The sequence below is a fragment of the Callorhinus ursinus genome, unplaced genomic scaffold, assembly GCF_003265705.2.
Source record: "Callorhinus ursinus isolate GAN/ISIS: 27379988/994484 unplaced genomic scaffold, GSC_fseal_2.0 scaffold22, whole genome shotgun sequence".
Taxonomy (NCBI): Eukaryota; Metazoa; Chordata; class Mammalia; order Carnivora; family Otariidae; genus Callorhinus; species Callorhinus ursinus.
In genome coordinates this window covers 16,235,874-16,258,390 of record NW_027397084.1, presented here as the reverse complement: position 1 = coordinate 16,258,390, position 22,517 = coordinate 16,235,874, and the positions used below count along the sequence as shown (strand labels likewise).

The 22,517-nt window shown below is 38.4% G+C and overlaps 1 long non-coding RNA gene across 4 annotated transcripts in view; it reads left to right on the top strand.

The window, feature by feature from the left end:
* Positions 1–3,704: 3,704 nt before the first annotated feature.
* The window catches only part of LOC112838026 (uncharacterized), a 28,239-nt gene continuing 9,426 nt past the window's right edge, over positions 3,705–22,517 (top strand). For 2 of the 4 annotated variants that reach the window (XR_012381989.1, XR_012381988.1), the window contains exons 1-3: positions 3,705–3,740; positions 4,274–4,439; positions 13,430–14,085. This is a non-coding gene — a long non-coding RNA (uncharacterized lncRNA). Of the gene's footprint in view, positions 3,741–4,273; positions 4,440–7,315; positions 7,383–13,429; positions 14,086–22,517 lie in introns of those variants that run through there. The other 2 variants (XR_012381990.1, XR_003211864.2) reach the window with 2 other exon arrangements.

The following is a 22,517-nucleotide window of genomic DNA, read 5'->3' as shown; positions in this document are numbered from 1 at the left end:
TCAGGACTCTTATCGGAAAGAAAAACGGTGAATGAAAAAAACACTTCAATATCCAAATAACTACAAAAGTCACAAATCATTTTTTCCTCACAAATTCAAAAGTGGCAATCTTTCAGTGAAAATACATTTTTGGTCATTTCACAAAACTTCTGGCAAAAGACAGTGTTGAATTAATACATTTTTATTTTTTTTAAGATTTTATTATTTATTTGAGAGAGAGAGAGAAAATGAGAGATAGCACGAGAGGGAAGAGGGTCAGAGGGAGAAGCAGACTCCCCGCTGAGCAGGGAGCCCGATGCGGGACTCGATCCCGGGACTCCAGGATCATGACCTGAGCCGAAGGCAGTCGCTTAACCAACTGAGCCACCCAGGCGCCCGAATTAATACATTTTTAATCAACTAATGCTTTCAGCTAAGTCTTTATATCAGGAAAGTAGAAATATTAGCAGGTAAAGAGTTACAAGTTAAGAAAGTACATGAAATACAAAAGCTGAGCCTTTCTTAGTATAATAAACCAAGGCTCACTTTTGACTTAGTCTGACCTGGTCACTTCTAATTCTAACCCTATTTTGATCTTCAATTTGAAAGCAGTAAGGCTCAAGCTACATAGAGCATTTCCTTCCAAAATTTTTATTTTTCTGTAATTCTTACAGGAAGGGAGAAGGTTTTTGAATATCAGTGTATGCTCTCTACTCCCTAGCTGATAGTTTGAGCTACTGTAAGAATCCTGGGAATTTTTTAATAATAGTTGAGGTTCCATTAAACTTAGTTCTCAAATAGCTTCTTAGAGTTTATTCATCAAATAATTCAAGGTGTAAAAGTAGCACATAAACATTAACTGAACAGCCATTAAGCAGTATGACTGTTTGTTTTTGGTTGATGGAGGGCATAAAGCTCCATACCCTGTGGTGGAAAACAATTAGGTATTATGATGAACATGCCATTAAATATACTACTACCAGACTTGGACCCATTTCACTTTACAGAATAGCAGTCAGCCGTAGTTAGAAGCCTGCCCAAGTTCTAGGAAGTCATATTTTTACTGTCATGACTTAGCTGCTTATAAATATTGTAGTGTGCCTCATGCCTTATGCTAATGGCAATGACTGATGGTTGTCATTATCTTCATTCAATCTCATAAAAAACTTCCTCAGGAGAGACTGATCATAGCTAGAATGCTGCTTAAAGTTAAACTGTTTTTCTAAAACACAGAATATAAAAAGCACTTAAGTACAAGAGGTTGGATGGATAATTTATTTTGTTTTGAGTATGTGTGACAACAGCTACTGTTGTTAAATTTGCCATGAACTGAATTGATACACCATATGGGAATGCCTTAGAGATGCCTATATGTGTGATTGCATAATGCTTTAAATTGCTCTGCTCATCTGGGACTATAGGTGAAGATGTACGATAGAGAAACCAAAAGATGGAATAAATCTGACACTGACTGGAGGTTCAGTGTTTTAAACAATGGAGGTGAGGCCCGCCATCTATTTGATTTCATTTATGCACTCTGCTTACAAAACAGATGCAGAACACTTCATTATGGCCCCAAAAAGAAATGCTTAAATGGATGAAGCAAATCTTTGCATCTGATAGAAGCTAAGTGGGACATTCAATGAATGTCAAACAAGTGAGACTTTTAGTTTTATTCTACATTGTAGCAGCACAGCAGTAATGTGCTGATTCTCATATCTGCACGATTTTCATATGCCTTGCATCTTCAGAACTTAAGGTTATGAATTTCTGTATTACAGAATAAAATCAAAACAAAAATCAACTAATAAGGAAGTATATTTTGTTGAGGGATGGTGATGATATTCACACAATTTTTATTAAAATACGGATGGGGGACAGAAAGTTCCTGAGGAGAGGAAAGGTCATCCACCATACATGATATATCTTTATGGAGCTTCTGTCTAAAGAGTTACCTTAGTCATCTCTCTTGACATCACCTTTTTGTCTTAGAGGAAAAGTTCAGTGTTGCCGGCAAGAAGGACAATATATAGTGGGCGCCCAGTAAATGTTTGTAGGATGAAATGGGGTGTAATGAAACAGAGTGGGGCAGAACAGGACAGATTAGGGACATGATTATGTGTTCCCTCCTAAAATTCTACTTTGTTCTAAAACAAAAGGAGAAATAAATGTATGGATGGATGGGTGGGCAGTGATATAGATGCTTCAAAATAGAAGTTTGTTTTCTTCTTCATGCACACTTTTATTAAAAAATAGTTTGTGGGGCTCCTGGCTGACTCCGTTGGAAGAGCATGTGACTCTTGATCTCAGGATTGTGAGTTCAAGTCCCCTGTTGTGTGTAGAGATTACTGACATTAATAGATAAACTTAAAAGATAAAAATAAAAAATAATCTGTTTCAAGAGTATAAATTACAGTGTATATATTTGTTTTAATGAGACATGAAATTGCATAAGGGATTCAGGAAGTTTCTCTTGAAAGTAATTAAAATATATATTTTTTTAAATTAAAGTGCACTTTCCAAGACCTAGTCAGAGAGACTTTAGGAATCTTCAGCTAAGTTACAAATACTATAGAAACATCATGCCTCCTATTTTGTCTCAAAGAAGCTTGGGAGAAGGCAGCAGCATTATTGTGTCCATCGTGAATCTGACCTACACATACCATCTTTCCAAAGAAGAGTTCCATGTAAATTCTTCTGCACAACCTAACACAGCCTTAGGAATTTGTTTTTAGCTAGAAAATACATTGTAGATAAGGTAACCATGAATCCTGGTTTATGCCTGTTGTCCCAGTGTATTTATTTAAGAGTGCCACCTTCCACTCTCAGACATGTCCCAGTGCAGACGACCAATTATGGTAACTTTATCCATAAATAATAATAAACTGTTAATAATAAACTAACCTTTATTGGAAGCTTATTTGCCTGAGGCTTTGAAATACTTTCATGTGTAATGAATTCTTCACAGTAGCCCAATGAGGGAGCTATTTTATTTCCCCCACCGTCTTACAGTCGAAGAAACAGAGATGGAGAGATTGACTAGTGTGGTCTCCTCTCATAGTGGGCAAACCTGAAACCAGACAAAGGTCTGGCTCCTTAACAATATAGGTCAGAAGATGCTATACTATCTTCCTATTTGCTGGTTGATGCAAGTAGCTTGGTTTTACTGAATACATTAAAGATTATCAATAGTTTTAATTTGTTATTCTTATTAGCTATTATAAGACTGTATTTTTATAAGGAACATACATTTTAAGATGCAAGAAAAGAGCACTGAACTGAGAGCTAGGTTGTAGTTCAGGATATTACTATTACCATATTAATGACAATAACAATGATTTATTAAGTGAGTAGTTTTTCTACTTAGGGCTTTCCCTGTGTTCTCTGACTCTTAAAATAGCTCTGTGAGGTAGAACGTTCCAATCCCACGAATGTGTACGGATTGCTTTAGCTACTAGCCCTAAATTGCCTCAGAGGTTAAAAGGAAGATCGAGGATCATTTCATTTCAGCAGGCCTCCCAGCTCTGACATTCTCTGACTAAATAGATGTCTCTGGGAGTAACTGGTTATCAGGATATAAGGCATGAAATCTGGATGCTGAGGAAAATTCTTGGGGGTGAAGAGACTTCCCTAACATCTCATATATATAGTAACTATCGTGCATTAAATGCTTACTAAGGGCCTGCACTTTATAAACTTTTTTCTATTGTTTTTCTCCTCACCATAGGCCAGATAAGAAGAGAATTTGGATTTGAACCAATGTAAGTTTAACTCCACTGTGCTAGAATTAGCATCTTTCTCTGAAACTCTCTAGGGATTGCCCTAATTCAGGAACCTTTCTGAAAAGCAATATTAAATAAAGATGAATAAATATTTGCTTATAATCAATTTTGTTCCACCACTGTGTAAAAAATATACATAGAAAAGCAGATATGATAATATTACATAGAGGTTGTTGAAAAGAAATCCCTTTTTCAAAAAAGAAGTGTAGAAATTCTTACTAGTGCAGAGTAGGTTCTGTGTGCTGCAGAGAACAAAGTAAATAGAAGTTTGTGCCTATACCCAAAAGATGCTTGAGATTCACCTGGGGTTATAAGAATATAAATGTATGAATATGGATTATATGCTATTATAAAATGTCAAATCCTATAGTGTAATTTGAACAGTGGTTCTTAATTGGGAATGCATTGTGTGTGGTGTGATTTAAAAATACAAATGCGAGAACCATATTTGCATTGACTTAATAAGTTTCTGAGGTTAGAGCCTGGAAATGTGTATTTTCTAAACTCCACAGGTGATTCTGAAGTGACTATGAATACAACCACTGATTAAAAATATATGTGGAACATATTAATATGTTAATTATGCAGCTTTAAAAAGAAGAGGTTAATCTGGGCTGGGATTTTAAAAGCTTCCCAGAAGGGGTGAGATTTGGATGAAAAGTCAGATATGGACAGAAGGTAAGTGAACCAGAATTTTTTCTTCTTTTACTGTTTAGCTCAAAACAAAATCTTGCTTTTAAAGTTTTTTTGTGTTTTCCCTGCATTTCAGATTCCTATTGGATTAATTGGATAATAAAATTTATAACAATAAACACCTGGAAATGTTCCATTATCTTCTAATATGAAACTCAGGTTTAAAGTCTTGCTTGAAAGGCTAGTATATTATTATAGATTATATATTGATTATATATATATAGAGAGAGAGGGGAAGATATATCTATATATGGATATATAGATAGATAGAGATTAGATTTTACTACTTATAATAAAGAATTTTTGTCACAGTTAGTAAATGCAGTTTAGACTGCAAACTGCCAAGGACAAAATCTATATTTTCTTCAAATTTGAATTCTTAAATCTTTATCATAGGGACTGGCGTCAAAAATATGCCTGACATATATTTGTTTGTTGAATGAATGAGACATTTAGATTTATCCGGTTTATTCATTCCACCTTGTGTGTGGGGGAGATTCCAATGGTCTCCATTTGAAGGATCAAGCATTTGATTTATGAAGGTGTTGGTTAGTTAGTTAAAATGCTTCTTGACCCAGAACCATAATCTGGCAAAGACTTTCAACAATTGTTATTTTATAAGAGTAAGCTTTTAGACATTTTCTTTCCCAATAAAAAGATAGACAAGGCAAAAGAGTTGCAAGCATCTTAACAGGAGGGGCATTTCCCATCCATATTTGTGCCCAGAACAGCTGGTAAAGCCCTCTTCTCAGACCCGTGTCTCCATGGAGGACAAAATCACCAAACCTTTCAGTGGGAAGGAGAAAGTCTTTATAAGTAAGCTTTCCCAAGCTTTCTGCAGATCTGCTTTTTTTGTAGAATAGGCTTGTTTTGCCATTGTTTTGGCTTGGGTTGTTAACAATTTTAAAGGCATGACTGTCAGAAAGATCACTGAGAATCTTTATGTTGCTGCATTACATCTTCCCAGCACCAAACAAGCCAAGCTTCCTTAGCATTTTGCTGTTGTTGCTGCTGTTGTAAAAAAAAAATGTCAAGAGATATTCATATTCCACCCCGTAGAATTTTATAATACTTTTGGGACTAGTTTCATAGACAAGAAAAATAATAGGAAGAACAAAGAATAAACAGAAAACAAAACACAGATGAGAAAAGAATATGATGACAAGATGACAGAATGCTCTGAATTTATTATTCATATACATGTTTTGGAGAATAAAGGGGGAAGTGGAAGGCATCACATGGTGTTTAGTTGTGGACATGTATTTGTAAAACATTTTTAACATAAGACAGCTATGGCAATAAAGGCAGATACTTATTTTTGGTATTAGAGAACTGACTGGTAGGATCCAGAAGGGGGAGCTTGGCAGAAGCAACTGTCACAGAACAGGACGCCTGTCAGCTCATCCTCAGTGCCACTCAAGGGAAGTCCTGACTGTCCATCCCCATTGTTCCTGGTTCAGCTGACGTGGCTCTAGGCTAGAGGGGCTTAAACAAATGGCCACTCTTCCTTAAAGGACTATTGGATGAACTTGACGTAACATACACATGGAATTCTTAGGTGGACCCAAACCCAAGACTTCGAGATTGCTAACTGGAATCTTAGTAACCGTATTGGCTGCAAAATAACCTAAGGAACTTTGGTTTGAAAAATGGCTGGTACCAGGCTCAAGGCATTATCTACTGATCATCATATGAATAGCTGCACTTTTTCGGCCTCCCCTCTCCTCTCCCCAGATGCTACAGGAGCACCTCAGCCCAGACAAGCCTGAATATCATCAGCAAAAAACATTCCAACATAAATATGATTACAAAATTTATTATAAGCAGTGATTGAACATTGAACATATCTAAAACAGTTTAATTCATAATGAGTTGCATAAAACATCTGAAAATAAAATAAATTTGTGTTTTAAGACTATTTTAAGAGTGGGCGCCTGGGTGGCCCAGTTGGTTAAGCGACTGCCTTCGGCTCAGGTCATGATCCTGGAGTCCAGGGATCGAGTCCCACATCCGGCTCCCTGCTCAGCAGGGAGTCTGCCTCTCCCTCTGACCCTCTTCCCTCTCATGCTCTCTATCTCTCATTCTCTCCCTCTCAAGTAAATAAATAAAATATTTTTTTAAAAAAGACTATTTTAAGAGTAGATCATCACATCTGTGGCATACATGTCATCCTGAGTACAACAGTGATTTTAATCAGCCACCGGTGTGCTAGAGCCATAAGCCAATGAGATCCAAATACCCACATCTCTTCTCAACTAAGCATTCAGGGACTTCATTTTGGTAGCCTGAAGTAGACCCTGGTGGGACTACTCATACCATGGAAATTGTCAAGGGCTTTGTCTTAGTCCAATCCATTCAGGCTGTTATTTTTTTTTTAATTTTATTTATTTTTGAAAGAGAGAGAGAGAATGACAGAGAGAGAGAATGACAGGGGTGAGGGTCAGAGGGAGAAGCAGACTCCCCGCTGAGCAGGGAGCCCGATGTGGGACTCGATCCCGGGACTCCAGGATCATGACCTGAGCCAAAGGCAATCGCTTAACCAACTGAGCCACCCAGGCGCCCCCATTCAGGCTGTTATTTTAAAAAATACCACAGAGCCAGTAGCTTTTAAACAACAGAAATTAATTCCTCACAGTTCCATAGGCTGGGAGTGTGAGGTCGAGGTGGGGAGACGGAGCGCAGCATGGTCGTGTGAAGGCCGTCCTCCAGGTTGCAGCCTTCTCCTTCTATCCTGCATGGCAGAAAGGCTAAGGAGCTCGGTGGAATCTCTTTTATGAGATCACTAATCCCATTCATTAAGGCTCCACCTTCATGACCTAATCATCTCCCAAAGGCCCCACCTTCTAACAACATCACCTGGGCGTGGGGATTCCAACATGAATTTTCGGGGGAGAGAGGCAGAACATTCAGACCATAGCATGCTACAAAGTAGGGCTTTTTTTTTTCTCTTTTGCAGAAAGGAAGTGAGCCAGTTTACCAGCACACCACTGAGCTACACGCACATTTTAGAAGAAGAAACCCAATATAAATATATGTCTGTAATTAAGAACACTGCTTATTAGGTATATATTTAAAGAAGACACTGCTTAAGAAAGACAGTATTTTGTTAGACTGCTAGGGCTAATTTCTCTTATTATGCCAGTTAATCTCCCTGTCTCTCTTAGTCTCTCTCTCCTTAAAATAAGAGTGGTAGGGGGTGGGAGGGATGGGGTGGCTGGGTGATAGACATTGGGGAGGGTATGTGCTATGGTGAGTGCTGTGAATTGTGTAAGACTGATGAATCACAGACCTGTACCTCTGAAACAAATAATACATTATATGTTAAAAAAAAAAGATAGTAGGAAGGGAAAAATGAAGGGGGGGAATTGGAGGGGGAAACGAACCATGAGAGACTATGGACACTGAGAAACAAACTGAGGGTTCTAGAGGGGAGGGGGGTGGGGGGATGGGTTAGCCTGGTGATGGGTATTAAAGAGGGCATGTTCTGTGTGGAGCACTGGGTATTATGCACGAACAATGAATCATGGAACACTACATTAAAAACTAATGATGTAATGTATGGTGATTAACATAACAATAAAAAATTTAAAAAAATAAAGAGGGCACGTTCTGCATGGAGCACTGGGTGTTATACGCAAACAATGAACCATGGAACCCTACATCAAAAACTAATGATGTAATGTATGGTGATTAACATAATAAAATAAAATAGAATAAAAAAAGAAGTTAAAAAAAAGAATATAATAATGCCTACTTCATAGGATTGCCCTGATGATTAAATGAGTTAATATATGTGATGTACTTATAAGGTACCTGGCACAGGGAAGGTGCTCAATAAGTATTTTCTATTACTATCAGCAGGGGATGAAACTATATGGTATTTTATAGTCTTATCCTAAAAGACTGCCTATTTTCAGTGTTATTTTCCTTGTTGAGCTTTTGTATCCTTTAGAAGCCCAACCTAACTTCCACAAGTTCTGTGAAGATCCATTAAATGAAAGCATATCAAATCACTTTGAAATGCATAAAGTACTATGTAAATGAAAGGTGGAATAATTATGTTAAAGGCATCATCTTGCATTTTGTTTATACTGCATCTTTGAAATGAGCATCAGATTTTTCTCTAGGCAGTTACTGCTACTACAGAAACAAACACAGATGGTGCCCAAACCTCCTACTGAATAGTTCTAGGCAATGGCATTTATCAAAATACCGCAGGTCACTAAATGTGGGAAGACTCAAAACAAACCCCACATCTCAGTGTCAGGGCAGCACGGTAATTTAGGCAAATAAGCCTTTGTTTGATAATTCAAGGATCTTCTGATTTGTAGAATGTACTAGCACAACAAACAGAAAATCTTACATGTAGGCTAAGTTTTACAAAATAGGACATTAAAATGCAATTTCTACTAGAAAAAAAAATCAGTTTTCTTTACTGATGAGAGTTTCTAGCCAAATTAGAACTAATTTTGGGGGTGTGCATGCAGATGTTCTGATTTTACGTTGACCTTCTAGCCAAGCAAAGCAGAGAAAGAGAGGAAATATGTTTTAAAGATATGTTTCCTTCTACTCAAACCTTCTAAGAACCCAGTCTTTGGAGTGCAGGCTTCCTTCGTCAGCAAGATAGTCCTGGGATTTTTATAACATAACTCTCTTGATGGGATCTTGGACTTGTTTGCCCTTGGATCCATTCCTTGCCCTCCCTCTGGCTCATGGGGGGGGTCAGGAAATTCTGACCCCTATGGCTTCCTTTCCTAGAGCGCAGTCTCAGGGGAACTGTTGCTGGCTTCTGCCAGTTGAACTTGGGAATAGGGACATTTGGAGGAGACAGGAGATTGGGAAGAAGGGAGCAGTCAGGTCACTGTCCCTAAATCTCCTGTCACCTCACTTTTCTCTGGTTGGCTTCTGTCTCTTTCATTACCTGTTTCGTGCTTTAATCAATTCCCTGCATCTGAAACCTCCATTTAATGAATATTCCTTGACTGGACCCTGACTGACCCAAGATCTAACATAGGCCATCTCTCCCCTGAATTCTTAGGCAAGTAACACTGCATTCGTTAAAGGATGAGTCTACCTTGAGCCTGCGCTGGGCCACGTCCTGAGCTGGAGGCAGAGAAAAAGTATCTTTCTTTGTTTCTGCTAAGGGTAGTGTCACAAGACTCCATTACACTGGTCAGCCTAGTCTGACCCCTTCTTCAGGCCACACCCTTCAAATTCACCAATACGTGGTGGTTCTCACAAACGTTACTACACTTCTTAGAAAGTCACAAAGGATGCCAGCATCCCCAGATTGTTTCCACTTATACGATGACATGATCAGAATGTAAGCAGTGAGCTGTTACCATTCTAAACTTCTGTCCCTCTGTTTTCTTTCTATGAAAGGAAGTTTGGGCCCCAAAACAATTCCATATCTCAAAATGGTTTTAGGCAGTTTAAATTAGTTCTGTGAATATCATCTCAATCCTGAAGTATCAAACTAGGGTTGTACATCCTGTGCATTTTTTTAAATTTTATTTTATTATGTTATGTTAATCACCATACATTCCATCATTCGTTTTTGAGGTAGTGATCCATGATTCATTGTTTGCGTATAACACCCAGTGCTCCATTCAGTACATGCCCTCTTTAATACCCGTCACCAGGCCAACCCATCCCCCCACCCCCTCCCCTCTAGAACCCTCAGTTTGTTTCTCAGAGTCCATAGTCTCTCATGGTTTGTCTCCCCTTCCAACTTCCCCCCCTTCATTTCTCCCTTCCTACTAACTTCTTTTTTTTTAAACATATAATGTATTATTTGTTTCAGAGGTACAGGACTGTGATTCAACAGTCTTACACAATTCACAGCACTCACCATAGCACCATACCCTCCCCAATGTCTATCACTCAGACACCCCATCCCTCCTCCCCCACCACTCCAGCAACCCTCAGTTTGTTTCCTGAGATTAAGAATTCCTCAAATCAGTTAGATCATATGATACATGTCTTTCTCTGATTGACTTATTTCACTCAGCATAATACCCTCCAGTTCCAACCACGTCACTGCAAATGGCAAGATTTCATTCCTTTTGATGGCTGCATAATATTCCATTATATATATACCCCATCTTCTTTATCCATTCATCTGTCGATGGACATCTTGGCTCTTTCCATAGTTTGGCTATTGTGGACATTGCTGCTATAAACATTGGGGTGCACGTACCCCTTCGGATCCCTACATTTGTATCTTTGGGGTAAATACCCAGTAGTGCAATTGCTGGGCCGCAGGGTAGCTCTATTTTCAACTTTTTGAGGAACCTCCATACTGTTTTCCAGAGTGGCTGCACCAGCTTGCATTCCCACCAACAGTGTAGGAAGGTTCCCCTTTCTCTGCATCCCCACCAACATTTGTAGTTTCCTGATGGTTAATTTCAGCCATTCTGACTGGTGTGAGGTGATATCTCATTGAGGTTTTGATTTGGATTTCCCTGATGCCGAGCGATGTTGAGCACTTTTTCATGTGTCTGTTGGCCATTTGGATGTCTTCTTTGGAAGAATGTCTGTTCCTGTCTTTTGCCCATTTCTTGATTGGATCATTTGTTCTTTGGGTGTTGAGTTTGATAAGTTCTTTATAGATTTTGGATACTAGCCCTTTATCTGATATGTCATTTGCAAATATCTTTTCCCATTCTGTCGGCTGTTTTTGGTTTTGTTCACTATTTCTTTTGCTATGCAAAAGCTCTTTATCTTGATGAAGTCCCAATAGTTGATTTTTGCCCTTACTTCCCTTGCCTTTGGCGATGTTTCTAGGAAGAAGTTGCTGTGACTGAGGTCGAAGAGGTTGCTGCCTGTGTTCTTCTTTAGGATTTTGATGGACTCCTGTCTCACATTTAGGTCTTTCAACCATTTTGAGTCTATTTTTGTGTGTGGTGTAAGGAAATGGTCCAGTTTCATTCTTCTGCACGTGGCTGTCCAATTTTCCCAACACATTTGTACATAGATCAATGGAACAGAATAGAGAGCACAGAAATGGACCCTCAACTCTATGGTCAACTAATCTTTGACAAAACTATTTTCTTTTTTTAACATATAATCTATTATTTGTTTCAGAGGTTCAGGTCTGTGATTCAACAGTCTTACACAATTCACAGCACTCACCATAGCACATACCCTCCCCAATGTCTATCACCCAGCCACTCCATCCCTCCCACCCCCCACCACTCTAGCAACCCTCAGTTTGTTTCCTGAGATTAAGAATTCCTCATATCAGTGAGATAATATGATACATGTCTTCCTCTGATTGACTTATTTCACTCAGCATAATACCCTCCAGTTCCATCCACGTCATTGCAAATGGCAAGATTTCATTCCTCTTGATGGCTGCATAATATTCCATTGTATATGTATACCACATATTCTTTTTTAAACTTAGTTTGGACTCTGACATTGAAACATACCTTCATGCCGAATTTCTAAAAAGAGTTTCATATAAAGGTTTTTCACATTTTCCCCTATACCTCATCCTATTGCCCTGCTCGTGCTGCTCCCCCTTCCTGAAGTGACTCTCTTTTCCTTCTATTTTCTTTTGTTGTGTTATCAATTCTCAATCAAATAGCCATCTTTCCAGGAGTGTTCTCTAAACTTTCCTACTCGTCGTTCAGTGACGCTGCCTGTCCCCTGTCTGCGTCCCCATACTGCACTCTATGAAATGTACACATGTCTCTCTCTGTCTTGACTCAGTCGATAAGTTACAAAATGACAGAACTATGTTTACTTTTTGTAGTCCTGCTGCTCCATAACTTCTTGGCACTGAGGGATTATTCAAAAAATATTTGTTAAACTGTTGCTGAACACTCTGAAAGGTCCGAGCCTCTCATGCTGGGTGAAAATTAATTTTCGAATCATGGAATGAAAGGTCTGTTTTGTTTTGCACAAGGGATATTTTATTAACAAACACATAAGAGACACTGGTTACTTCACAAATGCCTAGTGCTTGTGCCCTATGTATAGAAAACACTAAGTTTTATTAAGCAACATTGATAAACAGGGAAATAGGCACACAAGAGGGACAGTAGCACCATAACAAGTTTAGAACAAAGCTTCTCAAATCTCTGCCTTGTTTATCGTCCTTCAGCAGAAGTTGCGTCTTCTGTGTTTGCCTTCCTAAATTTAAGCCTTTATTTTCAGTGTCCACCTAAACATATTCCTACTGCCTTCACCATCAATTAAGTAAATGCCATGGCTCCAACTCATTTCCTTTGAAAAGGATGAGCTCAACCATGCTCTGTTTATTCCATTTTTAATGGCTCTCCTTGCACATTTTGGTCCATTGCCTCCAGGGTCATTCCTCATGCATCTGTTTATTCTACCCAATTAGACTCAGATCTTTGAGGTCAGAGGTACTTTCCTTTTCTATCTCCTCACAGCATGGTCACAACATAGGCTTGTGAATTAAATGTCTTCTACATTTCACCAATTCGTGTGCTAATCTGTTTAGTTCCTTGTCTAGTGACCACGTTGGTGTGTTCACTCTATGGTTACGGCCATGGGCATTTGGTGGTCCACACAGAACACAGCTCTGAGCTCTCCCATAATTCCAGATCAGAGAGTCTGTGGTTGAGGCTGGGCAGTGCAGGGACTTCAAGACCCCCTCTGCCACTTTCCTTTAAAGCCAGGAATATCCTGAAGCTACTTCCCCCCAGGGACTCACTATAGCCCTTCTAGTAGTTCCTATCGTTGATAACTGGTTCTCTGTCCTTGAACCTGTTCATTTCTGTCACAGCACTTAGGATAATTTATAACTATATACATATGTAAAGTACATGTAGAATAAGCACATAAAGTAAATAAGCAAGTTAAATGTATACAAATATGTAAAATACATAGTAGATATAAAGTATATGCATGTATAAGTAATATATAAAAAAACCATACGTGTGTATGGTTTTTATGTACATATATGTGTGTTTTATGTTTTCATTTTCTCTTTCCCTCCACAGATTTTCTTCACCATGACTTGCTTCACCACTTAACACCCAAGCCTAACACAGAGCCTGGCACATAGTACATACTCAGAAATATCTGTTGAATAAATAACACGGAAATGAATGAAGCTGTGAGAGCAGAGAATTCTTTCCAACCTTCATCACATCAGCTCTTAGGTTGTACTGACCAAAATGTGAAATGAGGAGAGAAACGGAAGCATAGAAAAGTAAAGGAGTCAATGTTCTCCTCTCTACTCCAAAACTTCATAGACTTACAATGTCTCCTCCCAGAAAGAGGTTCCCAGACTTCTCAGTTTGTTTCTGTCTGGAGGGAAGAAAGAAGACAAGAAAGTCTTTTCTGTTCACTGTTGTTGGTGCTACCCACTAATAAAAACTACAAACATTTCAGCAAAAAGTTAACAATTTCCAAATAGTGTAGCAAAAAAAAAAAAAAAAAATGAATTGGACATTCCTACATTTACTGTTGCAACCTTCTGTTTCTTCTCTATAAGCCCAATCCTGGCGTCCTAAAGGCACCCACTAAAAAGAAAGAGCAGAACAGCATTCCAACAGTGAGCAGCAGAGTATGAAAGCTGACAAGGACAGAGAGCCACACCGCCGGATTCCAAGTCCCGGCTCCACCCGTTCCCTAACGGTGAGATCACAGGCAAGTAGGCAACCTTACTTTGTTTCTGTAAAATGGAGATGATACTAATACCGAACTCACAGGGCTTCTTACTGGATTGAAGAAGGTAGAACACGTAAAGCCCTTGGAATAACGTCTGGCACATAGTAAACACTCAGTAAATGCTCACTAATCATATTCTTATTCTTTCAATTACTCTTTTTGTGACCAATTCCAAATTAAGGCAGATGTACTTATATTACAGAATGGATAAATTCCCACTAAGATGGAACAAGGGAAAAAGAATGTACATATAAGTAACAGTAAGGGATAAAAGGGAGTATAGATGCATTCGAAATATAAAAGGGCGTGGCAGAAAGGTCAGAGGTCTAAGATTTCGTTATGTCCTCTTGAGCAGTTTTTCTTTCATTCTTACTCCTGGTAGAAAGTGTTCCTTCATATACCTTTTACATATCAAATAATGAAGATTACTCTTATTTTACCTTTCTTGGTCTAAAAACTTGGAGAAGAGCTGATCACAATCTACTTTTTAATAGCCCCCAGCCAAAGCAAAACAAAAACAAAACACCCCAGCCTTGCTAAGGAATCACAAGTGATTTACTTCAGTGATTTCAAACTTGTCCATTTAAAGCCTATTTATATTCCCCATAGTTGTTTGAATTCCTTTACCTCATCAAGAAGGGCATTAAATTTGCCATGTTAACCATGTAACATAAACAATAACACCTTTAGTTCTTAAAAAAAAAGAGAGAGAGGAAAAAATCCTTCTCCACTTGACTGCACCTTTCCCTGCTTATTTGTTCTTTATGAAAGTATGAAATGTATTTCATTTAACAAATATTTATTTAGTCTCTATTATGTGCCAGGCACTATATTAGAAACTAGATTTTTTTTAAGCAAAAAAAGCAAACAAAGATGCAGTGAACAAGACAAAGTCTGTTTTCATGAAGCCTAGAGTCTACTGGGTGATAGACATGAAGAATGGTATGTGATGTAATGAGCACTGGGTGTTAATATAAGACTGATGAATCACTGACCTCTACCTCTGAAACCAATAATACATTATATGTTAATTAGTTGAACTTAAATTTTAAAAATGGGGGAAAAAGCCTAGAGTCTAGAGAGGTTTTTGAAGCAATAAACAAAACACATACTATCTCAATTATAAATTGAGATCATTGTAGCCCCAGAAATAAGTGGAGAGCTTGAGGTAGAACAATGAGGGTGGGTAGAGGGGAGGGTGACAGCTACATTAAACCAATTACGGAAGGCCTAGCTGAGGAAGTGACATTTAAGCAATACCTAAAGGAAGAAAAAGAAAGAGCCATTCGAATTGCTGGGAGAGGAGCACATTTCATGCAGAAAGAATAGCAGTACAGAGGTCATGGCGTGAAAACGAACATGCACAAGTCACTGGGTCTGTAAGTGGACACTGGCGAGCAATGGGAGGGAATGGTGTGAGAAGAGCTAGGAAGGTGAGATCACGCAGGGTTTTCAGATTGGGATGTTCTCAGTGCAACCCAGGCACTGTTAAAAGGTATATAAACAAGGAGCTAGTGTAAACAGGATCTATGTTTCAAAAGATAACTCTGGTTGCTGGATGGAGAATTTGTGTAAAAGAGACATCCATAAAATAAGAAGATAACCTAGTAGAGTATTAGAGTAATACAAACAAGAGAGATTTCCAGCTTAGACTGGAGAGTTGGCAATGGAGATGTAGAGAACTAAATATGAGAGATACTTAGGAGGGAGAAATGACAAAATTTGATTAATTAGATTGGAAACAGAGGAACCATGTTCCTCCACACCTTTCGTATGTGGCTTTTAACTTTCTGCCTCAAATCAGGATGATAGCTCCTTTTACTGAGAAGGAAAGACTGCAGAAGTACCAGGAGTTCTGTCTTGATCAGGTCAATTTCATGATACTTATGTGACACCCCAATGTAGATGTTAAATACGCTTTTGATTATATTGATGTGAAGCTGTTATATAAATAAGCCGAAGATGGCCCCAGGTCATTTCTTTCTTCACTGCAGGCTGAGACCCATTAGCTCAAAAGCCCGCCAGAGACAAAATCAAATTTTACACATCCATTTATTTTTAAAATGGGCCAAACAAGCAGATTTTTATAGCCTTTTAGAGCCTGCCTATTTTGCATTCTCCTGCAAAATCCCACCCCACATGGGCTAGCACTAGATAAAGCCCCGGGCCATGGAGACTCCAAACCCAGGCCGCCCTTCTGAGCTCTCTGACCCCAAAGACTGCCTGTCAGGTTGCCGAGCCACAGCCACACTGCCTACACACAGAAGCTTCTTGCCAACCCTCCCCCCCACGCGCCCCCCAGGAACCCCTGTCCTCCTCCCCTTCTGATTAGCAGCCCTGGGCCCTTGTTGTTGGACTGCCTTCTGCCGTGAGGGACGTTCCCAGAGAACCGATCAAAGCACCTCCCAATTAGGTTTGTCTGTGCTACTGCCACCTTGTGGTCATATCTTTTTCCTTGCTCAGCCACAAAATACTTTGAACCTCCTCACTAAGGCTCAAAGGAAAGACCTGCCCTCAAATATCTACCTGGAAATCATTAACACAAAGATGGCCCTAAGGCCCTGAGGGTCCGTGACACTACTTCAGGAGGAGTCTACTGAAATAAAGCAGGAAGGCCCAGGACTAAATCTGAAATATCAGAAGGTGAGATCTAGTGAAGAGGAAAAACATGCAAACAGAACTACCTGGTTAATTCCTACTCATATTCTATCACTCAGGCCAGACACTGGCTCTTTTAAGACAAAACCCCGTCTCTTCCCTATTAGGCCAAGCTGTGTTGGAATGACCACCCTCTTCTCTGCTCCTGTGGTTTTTCTGTTATTGCTGTGCCACATATTATTGGTTATTATTTGTCCATCCCCCCATGAGGCTGACCTTGAGGCAGGACATGGTTCATCTCTAAATTCCAGGGATCTACCATACCACCCGACGGGAAGTGCAAAATAAGGATTTTGAGACTGACTAAATGAATCAGTTGCAGTCTGATGGTACTAGAATGGGTACAGGAAAGGCTAGAGCTGATAATGTGGTGGCAGGTGGAGAGCTTCAAGTGGCGAGGTAGGGAACACTTAGGACATCTTTCGATTTCAGCCACTCCTCTTTCTCATTATGAAGTCAGATTCTACTCTTACCCTGTATAAAGACGTCGGGACACTGGGCTCACAGGCGTTGCACCTCTATATGCGTATGTATATGTGTGTATCTATGTAGAGGTAATGGAATAAATGAAAATATTTCAAATAGTTAGGCAGCTAATTTCATAAAAAGTCAAGATGGCATAATACTGAGGACCTTTTTAAAGTATACCTTAAAATAATATTATACTAATTTGGTTTTGCTTCTTTATATGAAATTTAAAATAAAGAAAAAAAAAACGGCATGTTAGAGGTCAATTTGTATAAGATCTAAATGTGAGTCACCTCTGAGACAATTTTCTATTCTTAATTGGAACCCCGTTTTGTGATTTCAGTGCTATATCTTCTGATTCTCATTCAGAGGAGCAAGGCTGGTCCAAGAATGCTATGGATATATTAGATCATTGCTTCCATATATTTTTTACTAAGATACATGTTCATCATTCACAATTTGGCCTTTGAAAACAAAACAAAAACTAGTATTAGAGAAGTCTGTGACTTCTACATCACAGCATTTAATGAGTAAGGTAGAATAAGCATTCATAAATACTTCATAGCAAAAAATAAATAAATGAAATGCATAGAAGATGAGGGAGGCTAATTAAGTAACAGGCATTTATATCCACAAAAGGTCTCTAGACACATGGAAGTACAATATCTTCTACTTCCTTAACTATGAAACAGAATTAGTTGTAAGACATAATTAATGTAAGTTTTTCAGTATAAAAGATAAATAACCGCAATTTTTTGGATATTGATTATGAGAAGCATACTGATTTCCAAATTTAAAAAGAGTGACTTATAAATGTTTTCTAAAAACCCTGTGTGTCACAACTAAACTGAACTGAATTAATTTCTATGTCAGGGAGAAATGGTTAGCAAATGTTTTAGAATTCAGTATTTAAGTTATGTAATTATCTATGATTATATATAACTGTAGATAATTATGTTTTAACTTAAACATTATGTTTTATTGATTTATTGATACCTGTTGGTGAAAATATTGACTAGGGTTGGTCCCTCCTTTGAGACATAAAATTACTAAAATTATAGACCTAAGTATGAATATCCCACACACCAATTTATTATTGTTGCTATTAGCAAACATATTTTCATAATGTTTCAGCATTTATAGAATGCTTTCACAATCATTTCTCAGTGATCTTATTTTAACCTTAGAGTAGTAGTAGTAGAGGTTCTAAAGATGATGGAGTTGTACATTTGATTACATACTATATATATATATATATATATATATATATATATATATACACACACACACTCATTTTCTACTTGTTTTTTCCTGATTAAAGTTAGATACAAAAGAGTCCAAATACCTAATAAATCTTTCTGGTTGCATAGGTGATGAAGTGTGTTTTTTTGGAAGGTTAGGATGGGATTATGGTTGCCACGAAACCTCAGGGACTTTTCTGAACATACATAAAAGCCAAATTACAAAGACCATATTCTTCACAACTTTGTAAGTTCAAGAAACCAGAACAACTATCTTCTTAATAATGGACAGATCAGTAATATGTATTGAGGCATCTTTTTATAATTCCCAAGTGCTTTACATTTGCATACCAAGAATAATGCCCATATAAAATTTTTTTCTTATAAAATAAATGGTCCTCCAGAGATGAGGAGTTTGTGTATTTTTTTTTTTTTTAACCCATGAAAAGCAACACAGAAACAAAAATGTGGTTGTCCTCTGGGGGACAGACACATACTATGTATTTGTTTTTTGGCCCTGCCTACTTTTTTTAAATTTAGAAGGGTTCTCTAAACACAAACTATTGGGGTTTTTGTTTGTTTATTTTTTTAAAGTTAATTTTTAAAAAACATTTATTTATTTATTTTAGAGAGAGAATGAGAGAGCATGCGTGCGAGTGGGGGGAGAGGGAGAGAAAGAATCTCAAGCAGACTTCCCACTGAGCCCGGAGCCGCACCCAGGACCATCCCAAGATCAGGACCCTGAGATCACGACCTGAGCTGAAACCAAGAGTCAGAACCTCAACCCACTAAGCCACCCTGGCGCCCCTAAACACAAACTATTGTAATGCACATGGTGCTCTGAGAGTTTATTTAGTGTTCATTGTATAAAAACATACCTTTATTTACAGCACTGTGTGCTCATTTACATGCATTCCTGTAACTGGAAACTTCCAAAAGGAAAGATTGACACTATTGGAAATATCAATGCTGGGCGCCTGGGTGGCTCAGTTGGTTAAGTGACTGCCTTCGGCTCAGGTCATGATCCTGGAGTCCTGGGATCGAGTCCCACATCAGGCTCCCTGCTCAGCGGGGAGTCTGCTTCTCCCTCTGACCCTCCCCCCTCTCATGCTCTCTCTCTCTCTCTCATTTTCTCTCTCAAATAAATAAATAAAATCTTTAAAAAAAAAAGGAAATATCAATGCTTTCTTGCGGGCCTAGGGAATTGCCAAAATGATGCCATTACTGCAAATGAACACGGTTCCAAGCACTTTGCAGGGACTGACTCATTTAATCCTCTCAGCAACCTTATGAATAGATGTTATGCTATGTCTGTTTTACAAAAAAGGAGATTGAGGCTCAGAGATTTTAAATAACTTTCCATAATCATACAACTTGTAGATGTTAAATTGAGTAAAAGCACAAGAAACTGTTCAAGGCACACACATACAAAAATGTGTGTTTACTGAAAGAACTATGAGGGATGCTACCATCATCATAATCATCACCTAAATAGCACAGTTTTATTTACATGGGAAATTGGAGTATTACCAGAAGTTATATAAAGAAAATAATGGTGATCCAATATCAAATGAGTTGGGAATATAAACATTTTTTTTCCTAACAAGTGTTTTCCCAACACATTTGACCACCCATCTCACCTCCACTGCTTTCCACATACAATTACATTCCAGGAAATGCTATGCTATAGCCTAAGGCTATCTATCTCCCAGGCCAGAGCTCCAGGGACTACTCAAATACATTTCCTTCAAGAATTCTCTCCTGTCTCCCTCATCCCCAGAATAAATTTCTTTTTTAAAATTTTGAAATTTCTGATATATAGTAGTAGTTAGTTGATATTTATGATATAGCTCTAATGAGGGAATTTTTTTAAACTATATATATATATATATATACACACACATATAAATATGTATGTCTGTATGTATACAGATCAGAACACACACACACACACACACACACACACCAGAATTTACACATTCAAATGAGCTCTCTTTTAAGTGGCCACCATGGGGAGCTATGCATCACCCAAATAATTTTTTAAATTCCTTTTGGGAATTGGCTTTAAAGAACTACATCTAGGGGCGCCTGGGTGGCTCAGTCAGTTAAGCATCTGCCTTCGGCCCAGGTCACGATCCTGGGGCCCTGGGATCGAGCCCCATGTCAAACTCCCTGCTCAGCGGGGAGTCTGCTTCTCCCTCTCTCTCTCTGACCCTGCCCCCTACTCGTGTTCTTGCTGTCTTTCTTTCAAATGAATAAATTTTTTAAAAATCTTAAAAAAAAAAGAACTACATAAGTATCCGCATGATAGTCTCATCCTTTCAGAATTGAAGAATTTCTAGAAAGAATCAAAACTTTTTGGAACAAACAAATTGAGACTCTCAAGTAATGAAATTGATTTTTTTGCAAGGCTTAGAAATTGGTTCTGAGAACAATTACAAAAGTAGATTAGAACATATATGTTAGAATATGATGGTATTGCTTAAATAGTCACATAGGCTGATGACACGCCTGCTCTGGGGAAGCAAATGCAACTTGTTACATTATGTGAAGGGTTATATATTTAAATGCCTTCAAACAAATTAAATATATGAAATCCTTGGGTGTATAAGACAATAGGTAATAAAGGAAATAATGAAAATAAGAAAGTGAGTGTCCCACCTTGCAGAATAAAAATAAAAAATAAAAAAAGGTCACTGCAAAAAAAAAAACAAAAACAAAAGAAAATCTCCTGTTATTGAAGTAAAGGATGGGTAAAGGGAGTTATCTTCTGTTTGAGTCTTTTTTTTAATCTCTCGAGGTGTCCCTTGGGTTATATCTGCTAAACCCTAGGGCTTCCCAGGCATAATAAGAGAAAAGTGACTAGGTTTCACTGCAAGCAGATCTGTTTTCGAATCAGAGAGACCATGTACAGATAAGTTACCTGATCTCTCCAGGTCTCAATTTTCTCATCTAGACAGTTATTAAACTGAGAGGATTAAACATGACAATGCAAAGATGCACTTAGCCTATGCCTGGGGTAGCCTCAAGTAAATGGTGATAATTTATTTGATAATTAGAATTTAAACACCATAATGTTTAAACATGTGAAAACACTGCTTTGCCTTGATTTCTAGCTTGGCATAGAATTTTTAGTATTCCTTCTACGAGCTCTTTAATCAATATTTACTAAACATATCCTAAGCACAGACCACTGTGCCAGAGACTAGGGATACAAAGGTGAAATGAGTAAGTTGTGTTCTCAAAAGCTTATGACTGGAGAAATGAAGCTCATACCAGGTTATAATACCAGTGAGAGGAAATAGTCCATGAAAGATATACATGAAGAGCTGTAGAACCTTAGGGAGAAAGAGACAGATTCTGACAGAGACAGGAAAGACTTTAGTGCTACAGGATGATGAAAGAAGAATTGGAAGGTCTCAAGCAGAAATGTATGGAAAGAGAGGCTGTAAGTAATTAGAACATTAATAAGCCAAAGAATGGAGATCCAACAGTATAAAGTATTTTCAGGGAATTACAATTAGTTCTGTTGATTTATGGTTTCAAGTGCTTAAAATAAGTCACACTGAGAATGTAAACTCCAGACAGATTGGTGAGGCCTGGAATGCTGAGTGAACAAAAATGGACTTTTATATAACAGGCAATGGTAAGCCACTGCAAGGTTTTGAACATGAGATTGGTATGATAAATGCCATATTTTAGGAAGCCTAATCTGGAACCATCCGATAGTGTGTGTTGCAGAGGAAAAGATTAGAAGCAAAAAGACCACCAGGAAAGACATTGAAGTAACCCACAGGGAAAGGGAGGTACACTGCTGTCAATAGAAAGAAGGGCACAGGGGCGTCTGGGTGGCTCAGTCAGTTGAGCACCTGCCTTTGGCTCAGGTCATGATCCCAGGGTCCTGGGATCGAGTCCCACATTGGGCTCCCTGCTCAGCGGGGAGTCTGCTTCTCCCTCTCCCTCTGCCCCTCCTCATGTGTCCTCTCTTTTGCTCACTGTCTCTCAAATAAATAAATAAAAGCTTTAAAAATACAGAAAGAAAGAAGGG